The sequence below is a fragment of the Salmo trutta genome, unplaced genomic scaffold (genome assembly GCF_901001165.1).
Source record: "Salmo trutta unplaced genomic scaffold, fSalTru1.1, whole genome shotgun sequence".
Classification (NCBI taxonomy): Eukaryota; Metazoa; Chordata; class Actinopteri; order Salmoniformes; family Salmonidae; genus Salmo; species Salmo trutta.
Window position 1 is genome coordinate 180,810 of NW_021822576.1, and position 18,411 is coordinate 199,220.

Consider the following 18,411-nt stretch of genomic DNA (forward strand, 5'->3'; position numbering starts at 1 on the left):
CACTAGGGCTGGGTCTGTTTTCAGTAACACTAGGGTCTGTTGTCAGTAACACTAGGGCTGGGTCTGTTGTCAGTAACACTAGGGCTGGGTCTGTTGTCAGTAACACTAGGGTCTGTTGTCAGTAACACTAGGGCTGGGTCTGTTGTCAGTAACACTAGGGTCTGTTGTCAGTAACACTAGGGCTGGGTCTGTTATCAGTAACACTAGGGTCTGTTGTCAGTAACACTAGAGTCTGTTGTCAGTTACACTAGGGTCTGTTATCAGTAACACTAGGGTCTGTTGTCAGTAAGACTAGGGTCTGTTATCAGTAACACTAGGGTCTGTTGTCAGTAACACTAGGGTCTGTTATCAGTAACACTAGGGTCTGTTGTCAGTAACACTAGGGCTGGGTCTGTTGTCAGTAACACTAGGGCTGGGTCTGTTATCAGTAACACTAGGGTCTGTTGTCAGTAACACTAGGGTCTGTTATCAGTAACACTAGGGTCTGTTGTCAGTAACACTAGGGTCTGTTATCAGTAACACTAGGGTCTGTTGTCAGTAACACTAGGGTCTGTTGTCAGTAACACTAGGGCTGGGTCTGTTATCAGTAACACTAGGGTCTGTTGTCAGTAACACTAGGGCTGGGTCTGTTGTCAGTAACACTAGGGCTGGGTCTGTTATCAGTAACACTAGGGTCTGTTATCAGTAACACTAGGGTCTGTTGTCAGTAACACTAGGGTCTGTTGTCAGTAACACTAGGGCTGGGTCTGTTGTCAGTAACACTAGGGTCTGTTGTCAGTAACACTAGGGTCTGTTGTCAGTAACACTAGGGTCTGTTATCAGTAACACTAGGGCTGGGTCTGTTGTCAGTAACACCAGGGTCTGTTGTCAGTAACACTAGGGTCTGTTATCAGTAACACTAGGGCTGGGTCTGTTGTCAGTAACACTAGGGCTGGGTCTGTCACTGCTGCAATGGGATTTTACCAGTCTCTGCTGCAGTTGGATTCTACCAGTCACTGCTGCAGTGGGATTCTACCAGTCACTGCTGCAGTGGGATTCTTCCAGTCACTGTTACAGTGGGATTCTACCAGTCACTGTTACAGTGGGATTCTTCCAGTCACTGCTGCAGTGGGATTCTACCAGTCACTGTTACAGTGGGATACTACCAGTCACTGCTGCAGTGGGATTCTTCCAGAAACTGTTACAGTGGGATTCTACCTGTCACTGCTGCAGTGGGATTCTACCAGTCACTGTTACAGTGGGATTGTACCAGTCACTGTTACAGTGGGATTCTACCAGTCACTGCTGCAGTGGGATTCTTCCAGGCACTGTTACAGTGGGATTCTACCTGTCACTGCTGCAGTGGGATTCTACCAGTCACTGATACAGTAGGATTCTTCCAGTCACTGCTGCAGTGGGATTCTACCAGTCACTGTTACAGTGGGATTCTTCCAGTCTCTGCTGCAGTGGGATTCTACCAGTCACTGTTACAGTGGGATTCTACCTGTCACTGCTGCAGTGGGATTCTACCAGTCACTGTTACAGTGGGATTCTACCTGTCACTGCTGCAGTGGGATTCTACCAGTCACTGCTGCAGTGGGATTCTACCAGTCTCTGCTACAGTGGGATTCTACCAGTCACTGCTGCAGTGGGATTCTACCAGTCACTGCTGCAGTTGGATTCTACCAGTCACTGCTGCAGTGGGATTCTACCAGTCACTGCTGCAGTGGGATTCTACCAGTCACTGCTGCAGTGGGATTCTACCAGTCACTGCTGCAGTGGGATTCTTCAAGTCTCTGTTACAGTGGGATTCTACCAGTCACTGCTGCAGTGGGATTCTACCAGTCTCTGTTACAGTGGGATTCTACCAGTCACTGCTGCAGTGGGATTCTTCCAGTCACTGTTACAGTGGGATTCTACCTGTCACTGCTGCAGTGGGATTCTACCAGTCACTGCTGCAGTGGGATTCTACCAGTCTCTGCTACAGTGGGATTCTACCAGTCACTGCTGCAGTGGGATTCTACCAGTCACTGCTGCAGTGGGATTCTACCAGTCACTGCTGCAGTGGGATTCTACCAGTCACTGCTGCAGTGGGATTCTACCAGTCACTGCTGCAGTGGGATTCTTCCAGGCACTGCTGCAGTGGGATTCTACCAGTCTCTGTTAGTGGGATTCTTCCAGTCACTGTTACAGTGGGATTCTACCTGTCACTGCTGCAGTGGGATTCTACCAGTCACTGCTGCAGTGGGATTCTACCAGTCACTGCTGCAGTGGGATTCTACCAGTCTCTGTTAGTGGGATTCTTCCAGTCTCTGCTGCAGTGGGATTCTACCAGTCACTGCTGCAGTGGGATTCTTCCAGTCTCTTGTTATTTAACCTTTGTTTCATTTTACATGTATTTTTTTTACATTTAGCAGACGTTCTGATGCATAATTGTATTTTCCTTTTCCGTACGTTTCTTCGTAGCTCTCAGAACATGAACGTGTTTGTAACGGCTGTCTGAAGAGAGAGTAGACCAAGGTGCAGCGGAGTTAGTGTTCATCATAGACGTTTAATTGACGAAAGAACACTATACAAAAAAACAGGAAAACCGACAGCCAAACAGTCCTGACAGGAAACACACTGAACAGAAACAATCCCCCACAAAACCCAAAGGAAAAACATGCTCCTTATGTGTGACTCCCAATCAGCAACAACGAACTACAGCTGTGCCTGATTGGGAGCCACACACGGCCCAAAACAAAGAAATACAAAAACATAGATAAAGGAACATAGAACACCCACCCAATGTAACACCCTGGCCTAACCAAAATAAAGAACAAAAACCCCTCTCTATGGCCAGGGCGTTACAGTGTTGAACCCTTTTCCAACTGGATCGGATTATATCATACATGTTTACAGCTGTACAACCATACAACCAGTGGCGACTCGTCATTCAGGGCAAGCGGGGCAGAGACCCAACTGTTTTGAGACCCACATTTATAGCATTTGGGGGGGGGGGTCCCCTGTTTTGCATGTTATTTTGGCGTTAATACGTGTCACATATCAGTTTGCAAACAATGTAAAAGTTATTTCAGGTAATAAAGCTACATACAAACATGGTCTCTTTGTTGTTTTCTTGAGTCAAGCAGCTCCAAAATGCAGGTGTTTCAGCCTCGCTCAGTGCTTTCTGTGGTTGTGGGGCAGACATAGACACAAAATACGGACCGTAGGGATTGGTAATGTTCTCTAGTTGCGCTGTGATTGGCTCAGTGTTCTGTCACTCTTGGGGATACTACGTCACCGCCAAATCTAAGGGTAGATTCTGTAGAGCTTGAAAATTCAAGCCCCTTTGGGTGCTGCCATAGAGTTACATTAGAAGTGCCCATCCAAGAAGGCTCAAGGTCATTGGGCCACAGATAAAAATGACGTCAAATCACGTCATATCTACGGTTGCTTTGATTGGAGGGATCATGTCGACATCGTACTTTCAAAATCTTAGCTAGCAGTCATCGTCATGAATTAAGTCGACAATCTACTGGCAAATCCTCTTTAATCCTTGTCATATGAAGATAAATTATACATAAAACGTATCGGTGGTCATCGGCCATTGGACATAAACATTACACAACAAGTTGCAAATTCAACAATGAGTGGTTAGGAAGGCATCAGTGGCTAACTACAAGCATTTCAAAGCAATCGATAGCCTGCTATTCAGGGGTGTGTGGCCTTTTTTTTATACATTTTCTCCTAAATGACATACTCAAATCTAACTGCCTGTAACTCAGGCCCTGAAGCAAGGATAAGCATATTCTGGGTACCATTTGAAAGGAAACACTTTCAAGTTTGCGGAGATGTGAAATGAATGTAGGAGAATATAACACAATAGATCTGGTAAAAGAAAATACAAAGAAAAAAAACAACCAGTATTTTTCTACCACCATCTTTGAAATGCAAGAGAAAGGTCACAGTTAAAGCTATCACTCTGGTTGTAATTCCAATAGTGTCCACAAGATGGCAGCAGTGTATGTGCAAAGTTTCAGATGGATAACTTGAAGTATGAGTGAACTACAAGACTTTTAGTGTGAAGTCACCCTGGTACATTCTCATTCTTATTCCATTTTTCTGCAAGAATATTGTCAAATCTGTATACTTGGACTTTGATTTAGCTTTTCCAGTATTAGTAGCCATATTATAAAAGTTCAACATTTGCCAAACAACCAGTTTTCATAACTTCATAACTCTGAATATTCTTATACGTTTTGTCCAACAGGAAAAGGCATGCTGTCGCAAAAGGTTAGCGCATATAACCCCGAGACGGGGTTTCCGGATGCTCCCGTAAAGCCCAGGTCAATAATGACGTCACAGATTCCTGTATGAACTCAATAATGACATCACTGTCACGTCCTGACTAGTAAAAGGGGTTATTTGTTATTGTAGTTTGGTCAGGATGTGGCAGGGGGTGTTTTTTTAGTGTGTTTCGGTGTTTTTTGGGGGCAATGTTCTAGGTATAGTATATTTCTATGTCTGTGTCTATTTGTTCTATTTCTATGCTTAGTTTATTGGGTTTGACCTTCAATTGGAGGCAGCTGTTCCTCGTTGCCTCTAATTGAAGGTCCTATTTAATAGTGGTGTTTTTTTGTCATGGGATTTGTGGGTAGTTGTACCGTGTATAGCGTTGTGCCTTACAGGACTGTCTTCGTCGTTGTTTATTATTTTGTTTCAGTGTTTTCGTTCCTTCTAAATAGAAGAAGAAGATGAGCACTCACATTCCCGCTGCATTTTGGTCCACTCACTACGACGAACGTGACAGTCACAGATTCCTGTATGAACTCAATAATGACGTCACGGATTCCTGTACGAACTAAATAACGACGTCACAGATTCCTGTACGAACTCAATAACGACGTCACAGATTTGACTAAAAATAAGAACAAATATAAGATATTAAATAAGACGTTGGTGAGAATATGGCAGAGAATATAAACGTTCCAGTGTCTATCGATGACTGACATTAGGAAAAGAAGGTAGGCTGTCAGCTGATCATTGATCGATAATGATATTTAATTCCAAGGGAAGATCTCAATTGCGTACTCCTTGGCGTCCTCTCCTCTTTGTCTCCTTCTCAAAACCCATTGGGGATGAGAATGCCAGAGGGTCCCTCCTCTCTGACCTTCTCCTCCAATGGGTTTTGAGAAGGAGAGTGTGTGTGTGTGTGTGTGTGTGTGTCTGTGTGTGTGTGTGTGTGTGTGAGTAATCTAGGAGTGCTGATCTGGGATCTGTCCATATAATCTTTATTAATTACTATCTAAAAGGCTAATAAACTGATTCTAGACCAGCACTCCTAAATCAAATAACATTTTTATTAGTCGTATGGTTAGCAGATGTTAATGTGAGTGTAGTGAAATGCTTGTACAATTGTTACGTCATGCCAATAAAGCAAATTGAATTGAATTTATTCTGTGTGTTAGTGTAATGTGGGGATTTGACCACAGGGTGGTGCTGTTGTCTCACATATGATCCTGTGTTGTTAGTGTAATGTGGGGATTTGACCACAGGGCGGTGCTGTTGTCTCACATATTATTCTGCATTGTTAGTGTAATGTGGGGATTTGACCACTGGGTGGTGCTGATGTTTCACATATGATACTGTGCGTTAGTGTAATGTGGGGATTTGACCACTGGGTGGTGCTGTTGTCTCACATATGATTATGTGTTTGTCTATGTAAAATGACTTAACCAACCCGGACCTGGACCACACACCCACACCACTGAATAGCAGGCTAGTGATTTCTTTGCAATGCTTGCAGTTAGCCACTGATTCCTTCCAAACCACACATTGTTGAACTTAAGATTTCCAACTTGTTGTGTAACGTTAATGTCCAACGGCAGATGAGCACCAATATGGCGATGTATCTCTCCTTTCTCCGAAAATGTGCACTTTGTTCACTTCCCTTCATTGAAATTACTGGTATAAGAAATATGGTGGAAACTCCCACTAGTCCATGCCTCCACCAATCCTATTCTTTTAGTTTTGTGGGAAGAAGTGAACAAGTGGACACTTCGGGAGGAAGGAGATCATCATTGGTAGAAAGTTAGAAGTGATATTATAGGACACACTTATTGAAATGTTGCTGCTTTGTCAGCAGTTTCTTGTGGAGTTGTTCAGTTTGCTGTAGTGTGTTCAACCACTGATCTAAGATAAGTTGCTGAGAAGTTTATCTGACATCAAAGACCTAATGAACTAATGACATAGAGGTCATATAGTCTAGCAGTATTTCCCACTCTACAGTCCACTCTCCAAGACAGTAGGCTGGTATAGCTCAGTGGAGCCCCAGTTACAGACAAATATGATACCTGCAGTGATATTGATGATCCTGTTCTGGAGCACACGTATGATTCTCTTATACCGATATACACTTGTGACATGTTTTAATATTGTTAGATATATTATAATGTGCAGGGCTAGTAAAATAAAAATCTGTCTCAAAGCAGGACAATGACGTGATCACCTGTAAGTATAATTCTCCATCTGGGGATCTTTTTTCTGTTGTGACCTGAGTCAAGCTCAACAAGCCTGATGCTATATGTCAGGAAGAGAGAGAAAGAGAGAGAGAGAGAGGCGAGTAGAGAGGAGTAGAGATGAGCAGAGAGAGAGGGAGGAGAGAGGGGTGGGGATGGCAGAGGAGAGAGTAGTGGAGAAAGAGAGGGGGAGGAGACGGAACATAGCCGGGGGAAGTAGGGGTGTAAATGTTTAGGGTGCTGAGGGTACTGGATGCTGAGGGTGCTGGGTGCAGGGATGTTGGGTGCTGGGGTGCTGGTGTGTTGGGTGCTGGGTTCTGGGTGCTGGAGGTGGGTTGTGGGTGCTGGAGGGCTTGGTACTGGTGCTGGGTGCTGGTGGTGGGTTCTGTGGGTGCTTGGGTGCTGAGTGTGCTGGGTGGTAGGTGTTTGGGTGGTGGGTGCTGGGTGGTAGGTGTTTGGGTGCTGGGTGTTGGGTGATGAGTGCTGGATGGTGGGTACTGGGTTGTGGTGCTGGTTCGTGGGTGCTGGTTGCTGGGTACTGGGTGGTTGATACTGAGTGGTGGGTGCTGGGTGGTGGTGCTGGGTGTTAGGTGTTTGGGTGGTGGGTGCTGGGTGGTAGGTGTTTGGGTGGTGGGTGCTGGGTGCTGGGTGGTAGGTGTTTGGGTGGTGGGTGGTTGGTGCTGGGTGGTGGGTGGTTGTCACGAGAATTTTCATCCCAATGTTATTAACTCAAAACTCACTATATGCTTTGACCAACTGCTTTCTTCTGGAAAATGTGAAGTCCAAGATGGACAAAGGGGGCGTTGTTGGGGCTGTGTTTCTGGACCTAAGGAAGGCTTTCGATACTGTTAACCATGAGATTCTCATCACAAAATTGTCCAAGTTCAACTTTTCCCCCGATGCCTTGAGATGGATGAAATCATACCTTGAAGGCAGAACTCAGTGTGTCAGAGTGAGCAATGAGCTGTCGCCCACTCTTAGCTATGATGTGGGCGTGCCCCAAGGGTCAATACTGGGGCCCCTCTTGTTCAGCCTGTACATTAATGATCTGCCTTCCGTCTGCACTGGGTCTGAAGTTCAAATGTATGCAGATGATACAGTGATATATGTGCATGCAAAGAGCAAACAACAAGCTGCACAAGAACTCACTACTGTAATGGTCCAGGTTACAAAGTGGCTCAGTGACTCATGTTTGCATCTCAATGTGAAAAAAACTGTTTGCATGTTCTTCACAAAGAGGGCAACAGATGCTACTGAGCCAGATGTCTATGTGTCAGGGGAGAAGCTCCAGGTGGTATCTGATTTTAAGTACCTTGGAATCATACTTGATTCCAACCTCTCTTTTAAAAAGCATGTGAAAAAGGTAATTCAAATAACCAAATTCAACCTAGCTAATTTCCGATTTATACGAAATTGTTTGACCACAGAGGTAGCAAGACTGTACTTCAAATCGATGATACTCCCCCACTTAACATACTGCTTGACTAGTTGGACCCAAGCTTGCTATACAACATTAAAACCTATTCAGTCTGTCTACAAACAGGCTCTCAAAGTGCTCGATAGGAAGCCCAATAGCCATCATCACTGTTACATCCTCAGAAAGCATGAGCTCCTGAGTTGGGAAAATCTGGTGCAATACACCGACGCATGTCTTGTATTCAAGATCCTAAATGGCCTAGCTCCCCCTCCACTCAGTACTTTTGTTAAACAGAAAATCCAAACATATGGCAGCAGATCCACAAGGTCTGCCATGAGAGGTGACTGTATAGTTCCCTTAAGGAAAAGCACCTTTAGTAAATCCGCTTTCTCTGTGAGAGCGTCCCATGTCTGGAATACACTGCCATCAGACACACATAACTGCACCACATATCACACTTTCACAAAATGCATGAAGACATGGCTAAAGGTCAATCAGATTTGTGAACATAATCCCTAGCTGTGTATTGCCGCTTTCCATGTTGTCTGTTGTCTGTAGCTTGTGAGGTGTGGAAACACTTTGTTTTTATGGATTTTGTCTTGTTGCTTTTTGTTCTATGTTGCTCTGTCTGTATGCTACATCTTGCTTGTCCTATGTTGCTCTGTCTTTATGCTATGTCTTGCTTGTCCTATGTTACTCTGCGTGTGCTCACTGTTCTATGATTGTCTATATTTTAATTGTTTTTAATAACCTGCCCAGGGACTGCGGTTGAAAATTAGCCGGCTGGCTAAAACCGGCACTTTTACTGAAACGTTGATTAATGTGCACTGTCCCTGTAAAAATAAACTCAAACTCAAACCAAACTCAAACCAATTCTCCAGAGGTTGTAAGGCCCCTGGTTAATAGAAGAATTAGACAAAGTCCCAGAATTCTGCAAAAGGTTAGTTCTTTATTCAGCTCTACAAATCATACAAGCACATAGCCATTTATACCTAACATTTGGTCATACTCCTTATAAATGCCCCTCGTCTTCTTTAACCTCTCTAGGGTATGTGGGACGAAATCGTCCCACCTACTCAACAGCCAGTGGAATCCCGTGGTACGATAGTCAAATACCTTAGAAATGCTATTACTTCAATTTCTCAAACATATGACTATTTTACACCATTTTAAAGACAAGACTCTCGTTAATCTAACCACACTGTCCGATTTCAAAAAGGCTTTACAGCGAAAGCAAAACATTAGATTATGTCAGTAGAGTACACAGCCAGAAATAATCAGACACCCATTTTTCAAGCTAGCATATAATGTCACAAAAAACAAAACCACAGCTAAATGCAGCACTAACCTTTGATGATCTTCATCAGATGACACGCCTAGGACATTATGTTATACAATACATGCATGTTTTGTTCAATCAAGTTCATATTTATAACAAAAACCAGCTTTTTACATTAGCATGTGACGTTCAGAACTAGCATTCCCACCGAACACTTCCGGTGAATTTACTAAATTACTCATGATAAACGTTCACAAAAAACATAACAATTATTTAAAGAATTATAGATACAGAACTCCTTTATGCAATCGAGGTGTCCGATTTTAAAATAGCTTTTCGGTGAAAGCACATTTTGCAATATTCTGAGTAGATAGCTCGCCATCACAGGCTAGCTATTTTGACACCCACCAAGTTTGACCCTCACCAAACTCTGATTTACTATTAGAAAAGTTTGATTACCTTTGCTGTTCTTCGTCAGAATGCACTCCCAGGACTTCTACTTCAATAAAAAATGTTGGTTTGGTACAAAATAATCCATAGTTATATCCAAATAGCGGCGTTTTGTTCGTGCGTTCAAGACACTATCCAAGGGTGACGAAGGGTTACGCGCCCGACGCGTTTCGTGACCAAAAAATTCTACATTTTCCATTACCGTACTTCGAAGCATGTCAACCGCTGTTTAAAATCAATTTTTATGCTATTTTTCTCGTAAAAAAAGCGATAATATTCCGACCGGGAGTCGTTGTTTTCGTTCAAAGACGAAAGAATAAAAACATGGTGTCGCCTCGTGCACGCGCCTCCAGTCTCTGTTCTCTGATCGACCACTATCTAAATGCGCTAGTGTTTTTCAGCCAGGGCCTGCAAAGACATCATTCAGCTTTTTGCCGCCTTCTGAGAGCCTATGGGAGCCGTAGGAAGTGTCACGTTACAGCAGAGATCCCCTGTTTTGGATAGAGATGATCAAGAAGGCCAAGAAATGGTCAGAGAGGGCGCTTCCTGTTTGGAATCGTCTCAGGTTTTGGCCTGCCATATGAGTTCTGTTATACTCACAGACACCATTCAAACAGTTTTAGAAACTTTGGAGTGTTTTCTATCCAAAGCTAATAATTATATGCATATTCTAGTTTCTGGGCAGGAGTAATAATCAGATTAAATCGGCTACGTTTTTTTATCCGGCCGTGAAAATACTGCCCCCTATCCATAACAGGTTAACAGTTCCCCTTTTCCTTGAATGTCTCAGCTTGTCCTATGCACACACATTTATAGAATTAGTATGATAATCACTCAGTTATATATTTTCAGGGTGGAATCATTTAGTCAAAACCTTAAATGTATAAATTATTTTATCAGTGGTGGGTGCTGAGGGTGCTGGGTAATGAGGGTTCTGAGGGTGGTGTGCCGTCTCCACTAGGGCCCTCTCAGCCAGCCGTCTCCACTAGGAACCTCTCAGCCAGCCGTCTCCACTAGGGCCCTCTCAGCCAGCCGTCTCCACTTGGGCCCTGTCAGCCAGCCGTCTCCACTAGGGCCCTCTCAGCCAGCCGTCTCCACTACGGCCCTGTCAGCCAGCCGTCTCCACTAGGACCCTCTCAGCCAGTTGTCTCCACTAGGGCCCTCTCAGCCAGTCGTCTCCACTAGGGCCCTCTCAGCCAGCCGTCTCCACTACGGCCCTGTCAGCCAGCCGTCTCCACTAGGACCCTCTCAGCCAGTTGTCTCCACTAGGGCCCTCTCAGCCAGTCGTCTCCACTAGGGCCCTCTCAGCCAATAATTTTAAATGGAGAAGCTGGGGATTGAACCCAGGACCACATACATGCGAAGCATGCGCTCTATCACTGAGCTACATCCCTTTCTGGGAAAGAAAAAAATGTTTCTTTTTAAAATTTTATTTCATCTTTATTTAACCAGGTAAGCTAGTGGAGAACAAGTTCTCATTTAGAACTGTGACCTGGCCAAGATAAAGCAAAGCAGTGCGACACAAACAACAACACAGTGTTACAAATGGAATAAACAAGCGTACAGTCAATAACACAATAGAAAAAAAGAAAGTCTATATACAGTGTGTCCAAATGGCATGAGGAGGTAAGACAATAAATAGGCCATAGTAGCGAAGTAATTACAATTTAGCAAATTAACACTGGAGTAATAGATGAGCAGATGATGATGTGCAAGTAGAAATACTGGTGTGCAAAAGAGCAGAAAGTAAATAAAAACAATATGTGGATGAGGTAGGTAGACAGGGTGTGCTATTTACAGATGGGCTATGTACAGCTGCAGCGATCGGTTAGCTGCTCAGATAGCTGATGTTTAAAGTTAGTGAGGGAAATATAAGTTTCTAGCTTCAGCGATTTTTGCAATTCGTTCCAGTCATTGGCAGCAGAGAACTGGAAGGAAAGGCGGCCAAAGGAGGTGTTGGCTTTGGGGATGAGCAGTGAGATATACCTGCTGTAGCGCATGCTACGGGTGGGTGTTGTTATCGTGACCAGTGAGCTGAGATAAGGCGGAGCTTTACCTAGCATAGACTTATAGATGACCTGAAGCCAGTGGGTCTGGTGACGAATAGGTAGCGATGGCCAGCCGACTAGAGCATTCAGGTCGCAGTGGTCATATCAATACAATTTACCTTTTCTTTGCACTGTTCTAATGAATGTACATTTCCATAATATCAGCTATCTTCCATAAACGTGGAACAAGGATTGAACCCATGTGCTTCAGTTTACAGAAACAGATGATTTAGCATATCTATTTCCTTCTTAGAATGTCAACATTCTGGAAAGTGGGAGTTGTGCAAAAGATAATTTAACAACTAAATACAATCAACAGAGAAGTTGGGGATTAACGTTGGACCGCATACATGTAAAGTACTGGATCTACCATAGAGATACAACCCCTTACAATAATAGCTGTGTTGCGATATTGATACACCTTGCTTTTTCTGGAAAGTCCTCCAATAAAAGCACAGGTCCATGATATCAGATGTCTTTCATACAGGCACGGACGGGATTCGAAACCATGATCTTCAGTTTACGAGACCGACGCCTTACCACTTGGCCACCATTTTACTCTACTCTACAAATTATACATCAACATTCTGGAAAGTAGTAATTGTGTAAATGTCAATTTGGCACACAAATAAACTCAGTGGAGAATCTTGGTATTGAACCGAGGGCCTCATACATATTTTGCATGCACTCCCCCTCTGAGCTTCCATCCCATTTCATTTGCAGATAAAATGCAATATCAATACAATGTACTTTTTATATACACCACTCCATTGAAACTACAATGAAATGATAGCAGCAATTCTTAAACCAGGTATAGACTGGGATCGAACCCATGAACTTCAGCTTTTGAAAATGACGCCATGAAAGTTGGCAACAATGCCACTTCTGTTCTATAAATGTACAAACAGGGATTGAACGCATGTTCTTCAGATTACAAGACCAAATTATTTAGCACATCTCTGTTTCCTGCTTAAAATTTCAACATTCTGTAAAGTAGGAGTTGCGTCAATGCAATAATTTTAAATGGAGAAGCTGGGGATTGAACCCAGGACCTCATACATGCGAAGCATGCGCTCTACCACTGAGCTACATCCCCTTTCCGGTACAGAAAAAAATGTTTCTTTTTTTTATTTTATTTCACCTTTATTTAACCAGGTCAGCTAGTGGAGAACAAGTTCTCATTTAAAACTGCGACCTGGCCAAGATAAAGCAAAGCAGTGCGACACAAACAACAACACAGAGTTACAAATGGAATAAACAAGCGTACAGTCAATAACACAATAGAAAAAAAGAAAGTCTATATACAGTGTGTGCAAATGGCTTGAGGAGGTACGGCAAAAAATAGGCCATAGTAGCGAAGTAATTACAATTTAGCAAATTAATACTGGAGTGATAGATGAGCAGATGATGATGTGCAAGTAAAAATACTGGTGTGCAAAAGAGCAGAAAGTAAATAAAAACAATATGTGGATGAGGTAGGTCGATTGGGTGGGATATTTACAGGTGGGCTATTTACAGCTGCAGCGATCGGTTAGCTGCTCAGATAGCTGATGTTTAAAGTTAGTGAGGGAAATATAAGTTTCCAGCTTCAGCGATTTTTGCAATTCGTTCCAGTCATTGGCAGCAGAGAACTGGAAAGAAAGGCGGCCAAAGGAGGTGTTGGCTTTGGGGATGACCAGTGAGATATACTTGCTGGAGCGTGTGCTACGGGTGGGTGTTGTTATCGTGACCAGTGAGCTGAGATAAGGCGGAGCTTTACCTAGCATAGACTTATAGATGACCTGGAGCCAGTGGGTCTGGTGACGAATAGGTAGCGAGGGCCAGCCGACTAGAGCATACAGGTCGCAGTGGTCATATCAATACAATTTACCTTTTCTTTACACTGTTCTAATGAATGTACATTTGCATAATATCAGCTATCTTCCATAAACGTGGAACAAGGATTGAACCCATGTGCTTCAGTTTACAGAAACAGATGATTTAGCACATCTATTTCCTTCTTAGAATGTCAACATTCTGGAAAGTGGGAGTTGTGCAAAAGATAATTTAACAACTAAATACAATCAACAGAGAAGTTGGGGATTAACGTTGGACCGCATACATGTAAAGTACCGGCTCTACCATAGAGATACATCCCTTACTATAATAGCTGTGTTGCAATATTGATACACCTTGTTTTTCTGGAAAGTCCTCCAATAAAAGCACAGGTCCATGATATCAGATGTCTTTCATACAGGCACAGACGGGATTTCAACCCATGATCTTCGGTTTACGAGACCGACGCCTTACCACTTGGCCACCATGCCACTCTACTCTACAAATTATACATCAACATTCTGGAAAGTAGTACTTGTGTAAATGTGAATTTGGCACACAAATAAACTCAGTGGAGAATCTAGGGATTGAACCGAGGACCTCATACATACTTTGCATGCACTCCCCCTCTGAGCTTCCATCCCATTTCATTTGCAGATAAAATGCAATATCAATACAATGTACTTTTTATATACACCACTCCATTGAAACTACAATGAAATGATAGCAGCAATTCTTAAACCAGGTACAGACTGGGATCGAACCCATGACCTTCAGTTTTTGAAAATGACGCCATAAAAGTTGGCAACAATGCCACTTCTGTTCTATAAATGTACAAACAGGGATTGAACGCATGTTCTTCAGATTACAAGATCAAATTATTTAGCACATCTCGGTTTCCTGCCTAAAATTTCAACATTCTGTAAAGTAGGAGTTGGGTCAATGCAATAATTTTAAATGGAGAAGCTGGGGATTGAACCCAGGACCTCATACATGCGAAGCATGCGCTCTACCACTGAGCTACATCCCCTTTCTGGGAAAGAAAAAAATGTTTCTTTTTTTTATTTTATTTCATCTTTATTTAACCAGGTAAGCTAGTGGACAACAAGTTCTCATTTAGAACTGCGACCTGGCCAAGATAAAGCAAAGCAGTGCGACACAAACAACAACATAGAGTAACAATTGGAATAAACAAGCGTACAGTCAATAACCCAATAGAAAAAAGGAAAGTCTATATACAGTGTGTGCAAATGGCATGAGGAGGTAAGATAATAAATAGGCCATAGTAGCGAAGTAATTACAATTTAGCAAATTAACACTGGAGTGATAGATGAGCAGATGATGATGTGCAAGGACAAATACTGGTGTGCAAAAGAGCAGAAAGTAAATAAAAACAATATGTGGATGAGGTAGGTCGATTGGGTGGGATATTTACAGGTGGGCTATGTACAGCTGCAGCGATCGGTTAGCTGCTGAGATAGCTGATGTTTAAAGTTAGTGAGGGAAATATAAGTCTCCAGCTTCAGCGATTTTTGCAATTCGTTCCAGTCATTATCAGCAGAGAACTGGAAGGAAAGGCGGCCAAAGGAGGTGTTGGCTTTGGGGATGACCAATTGAGATATACCTGCTGGAGCGTGTGCTACGGGTGGGTGTTGTTATCGTGACCAGTGAGCTGAGATAAGACGGAGCTTTACCTAGCATAGACTTATAGATGACCTGGAGCCAGTGGGTCTGGTGACGAATAGGTAGCGAGGGCCAGCCGACTAGAGCATACAGGTCGCAGTGGTCATATCAATACAATTTACCTTTTCTTTACACTGTTCTAATGAAAGTACATTTACATAATATCAGCTATCTTCCATAAACGTCGAACAAGGATTGAACCCATGTGCTTCAGTTTACAGAAACAGATGATTTAGCATATCTATTTCCTTCTTAGAATGTCAACATTCTGGAAAGTGGGACTTGTGCAAAAGATAATTTAACAACTAAATACAATCAACAGAGAAGTTGGTGATTAACGTTGGACCGCATACATGTAAAGTACTAGCTCTACCATAGAGATACATCCCCTTACTATAATAGCTGTGTTGCAATATTGATACAACTTGCTTTTTATGCAAAGTCCTCCAATAAAAGCACAGGTCCATGATATCAGATGTCTTTCATACAGGTACGGACGGGATTTGAACCCAATATCTTCAGTTTACGAGACCAACGCCTTACCACTTGGCCACCATGCCACTCTACTCTACAAATTATACATCAACATTCTGGAAAGTAGTAGTTGTGTAAATGTGAATTTGGCACACAAATAAACTCAGTGGAGAATCTTGGGATTGAACCGAGGACCTCATACATATTTTGCATGCACTCCCCCTCTGAGCTTCCATCCCATTTCATTTGCAGATAAAATGCAATATCAATACAATGTACTTTTTATATACACCATTCCATTGAAACTACAATGAAATGATAGCAGCAATTCTTAAACCAGGTACAGACTGGGATCGAACCCATAAACTTCAGTTTTTGAAAATGACGCCATAAAAGTTGGCAACAATGCCACGTCTGTTCTATAAATGTACAAACAGGGATTGAACGAATGTTCTTCTGATTACAAGACCAAATTATTTAGCACATCTCTGTTTCCTGCTTAAAATTTCAACATTCTGTGAATTAGGAGTTGGGTCAATGCAATAATTTTAAGTGGAGAAGCTGGGGATTGAACCCAGGACCTCATACATGCGAAGCATGCGCTCTACCACTGAGCTACATCCCCTTTCTGTGAAAGAATTGTTTTATTTTTTTTTAAAATTTTATTTCATCTTTATTTAACCAGGTAAGCTAGTGGAGAACAAGTTCTCATTTAGAACTGCGACCTGGCCAAGATAAAGCAAAGCAGTGCGACACAAACAACAACACAGTGTTACAAATGGAATAAACAAGCGGACAGTCAATAACACAATAGAAAAAAAGAAAGTCTATATACAGTGTGTGCAAATGGCATGAGGAGTGTCGTGACGTTGTATTAGTTAATGTGACGACTGTTGCTCATCGAATGATTAACGGTTTTTAATTGCGTGATTAAATGAATTAAGCAATGAATCAAGCAATTAACTCATTGACCTGGGGCACCATGGGAACATTATTTTGATTGAGTTTCTATTTCCCAAATTAACTCAAAGGATATCAGAATATCGATTTTACAACAGTCGCTAAATTAATCAATTTCCTCTACAGTCTCATTCTGAACGTCGCATAATCCGGGAATCTGCACGGACCCGGGCTTTACCAATGAATTTACCACACCAATCTTAGTTGATTATTTATTTACTAGCAAGCTAAAATGATGATAAAAATACACATACACAAAACACAGTCTAGCTATTGATTAGGACTTAGTATAAAGGGCCAACACACTATGGCGCGTTTTACCCAAAATGGGGATTTAAAAGAGAGAGAAACAAAGGAAGTACATGAGAGAAATATACATTTGGGTTCATTTGTCAGCTATGCTTATTTAAAACCTAGCCTTGCCCGAACTGCCGCTCTTATGGGTCAGAATATAATGATGTAATTACATGTTGGAGGTCTCAGGTGGGAAGCTCCGCGTGGGTCGTTTAGGCTTCTCAATGACGCACTTCTCCGGCGCAACTCTCTGGTTGTCCTCACGATGTCAGTGTCCTTCTTGGCTTAGTGGTCTGATCCCTCGCCATCTTCTAAGGACAGACAGCTCTGTAGCTCAGAGCTCACAGCTTTGGGCTCGAACGGTGTAGATACCACGATTCAATGGAGAGTGGAGGCTGGGTGGTTCGGCTTGAATTCACCCGCTTAGACACAGCTACTCGTCCGTAGCTTGTGTAGAAATGTTTTTCTTTGTCTTCAACCTTGTGTTTCGTTTTGGGGTTCGTCGACTTTGTTAGACCTTCGCTGCAGCTTGGGGTCAATTAGTCTCCTATGTTAATTCTTTACTCTCCTGTCTTATACCCTTGGGTCAGAAGTGGGTGTAACCGCCTTTAGGGCAATTCTCTGGGCGGACCAAGTAAAGGGGCAAGGCCTAGATTTTGACTAAAAATCCAATTTTAGACACTAACTTCACATTTCATCTTTACCAAAACATTCTGTTTGATTTGGATATTTTCCACACAACGTACAATGTATAAACATCAGGCATATACTGGGAAAACTCTTAAAGGTACAATGTTTTCATAATAACGTCATCTCTTAACCTTTAAAAACAATACAAAAGTTACATACATTTTAATATTCCACCTCTCGTCATGACCACCATTGTGGCTGACGGAAACCATTGTTCCAAAGTCCCTTTATTGCATGTTTAATGTTCTGAGGCCAGTTCTCCATTGTTAGGACAAAGGAATTTCTCTGTGGCCTAAGGTTTATTATGGGCATGAGGTGTCATAAACCCCCACATCTTCAGACCCCTAGATCTCTCCTCCTCTGTTGGGGGTTTGGGAGATAATCTGTAGGGTGGTGGTCTCCTGTACCCTGACCTGATCAGGACAGTCATGACAGGAGGTACGGCAATAAATGGGCCATAGTAGCGAAGTAATTACAATTTAGCAAATTAACACTGGAGTGATAGATGAGCAGATGATGATGTGCAAGTACAAATACTGGTGTGCAAAAGAGCAGAAAGTAAATAAAAACAATATGTGGATGAGGTAGATTGGGTGGGCTATTTACAGATGGGCTATGTACAGCTGCAGCGATCGGTTAGCTGCTCAGATAGCTGATGTTTAAAGTTAGTGAGGGAAATATAAGTCTCCAGCTTCAGCGATTTTTGCAATTCGTTCCAGTCATTGGCAGCAGAGAACTGGAAGGAAAGGCGGCCAAAGGAGGTGTTGGCTTTGGGGATGACCAGTGAGATATACCTGCTGGAGCGCGTGCTACGGGTGGGTG

General features: G+C 42.7%; 5 non-coding genes across 5 annotated transcripts; all 5 read right to left on the bottom strand.

Moving 5' to 3' along the window:
• Positions 1-10,947: 10,947 nt before the first annotated feature.
• trnaa-cgc (transfer RNA alanine (anticodon CGC)) lies at positions 10,948-11,019 on the bottom strand. Its single transcript has one exon. It is a non-coding gene; the product is annotated as a tRNA-Ala (tRNA).
• Positions 11,020-12,697: 1,678 nt separating this feature from the next.
• On the bottom strand, positions 12,698-12,769 carry trnaa-cgc (transfer RNA alanine (anticodon CGC)). Its single transcript has one exon. It is a non-coding gene; the product is annotated as a tRNA-Ala (tRNA).
• A 1,138-nt stretch (positions 12,770-13,907) lies between these two features.
• On the bottom strand, positions 13,908-13,979 carry trnat-cgu (transfer RNA threonine (anticodon CGU)). Its single transcript has one exon. It is a non-coding gene; the product is annotated as a tRNA-Thr (tRNA).
• A 467-nt stretch (positions 13,980-14,446) lies between these two features.
• On the bottom strand, positions 14,447-14,518 carry trnaa-cgc (transfer RNA alanine (anticodon CGC)). The gene has a single exon. It is a non-coding gene; the product is annotated as a tRNA-Ala (tRNA).
• Positions 14,519-16,198: 1,680 nt separating this feature from the next.
• Positions 16,199-16,270, bottom strand: trnaa-cgc (transfer RNA alanine (anticodon CGC)). The gene has a single exon. It is a non-coding gene; the product is annotated as a tRNA-Ala (tRNA).
• Between the last annotated feature and the right edge of the window lie 2,141 nt (positions 16,271-18,411).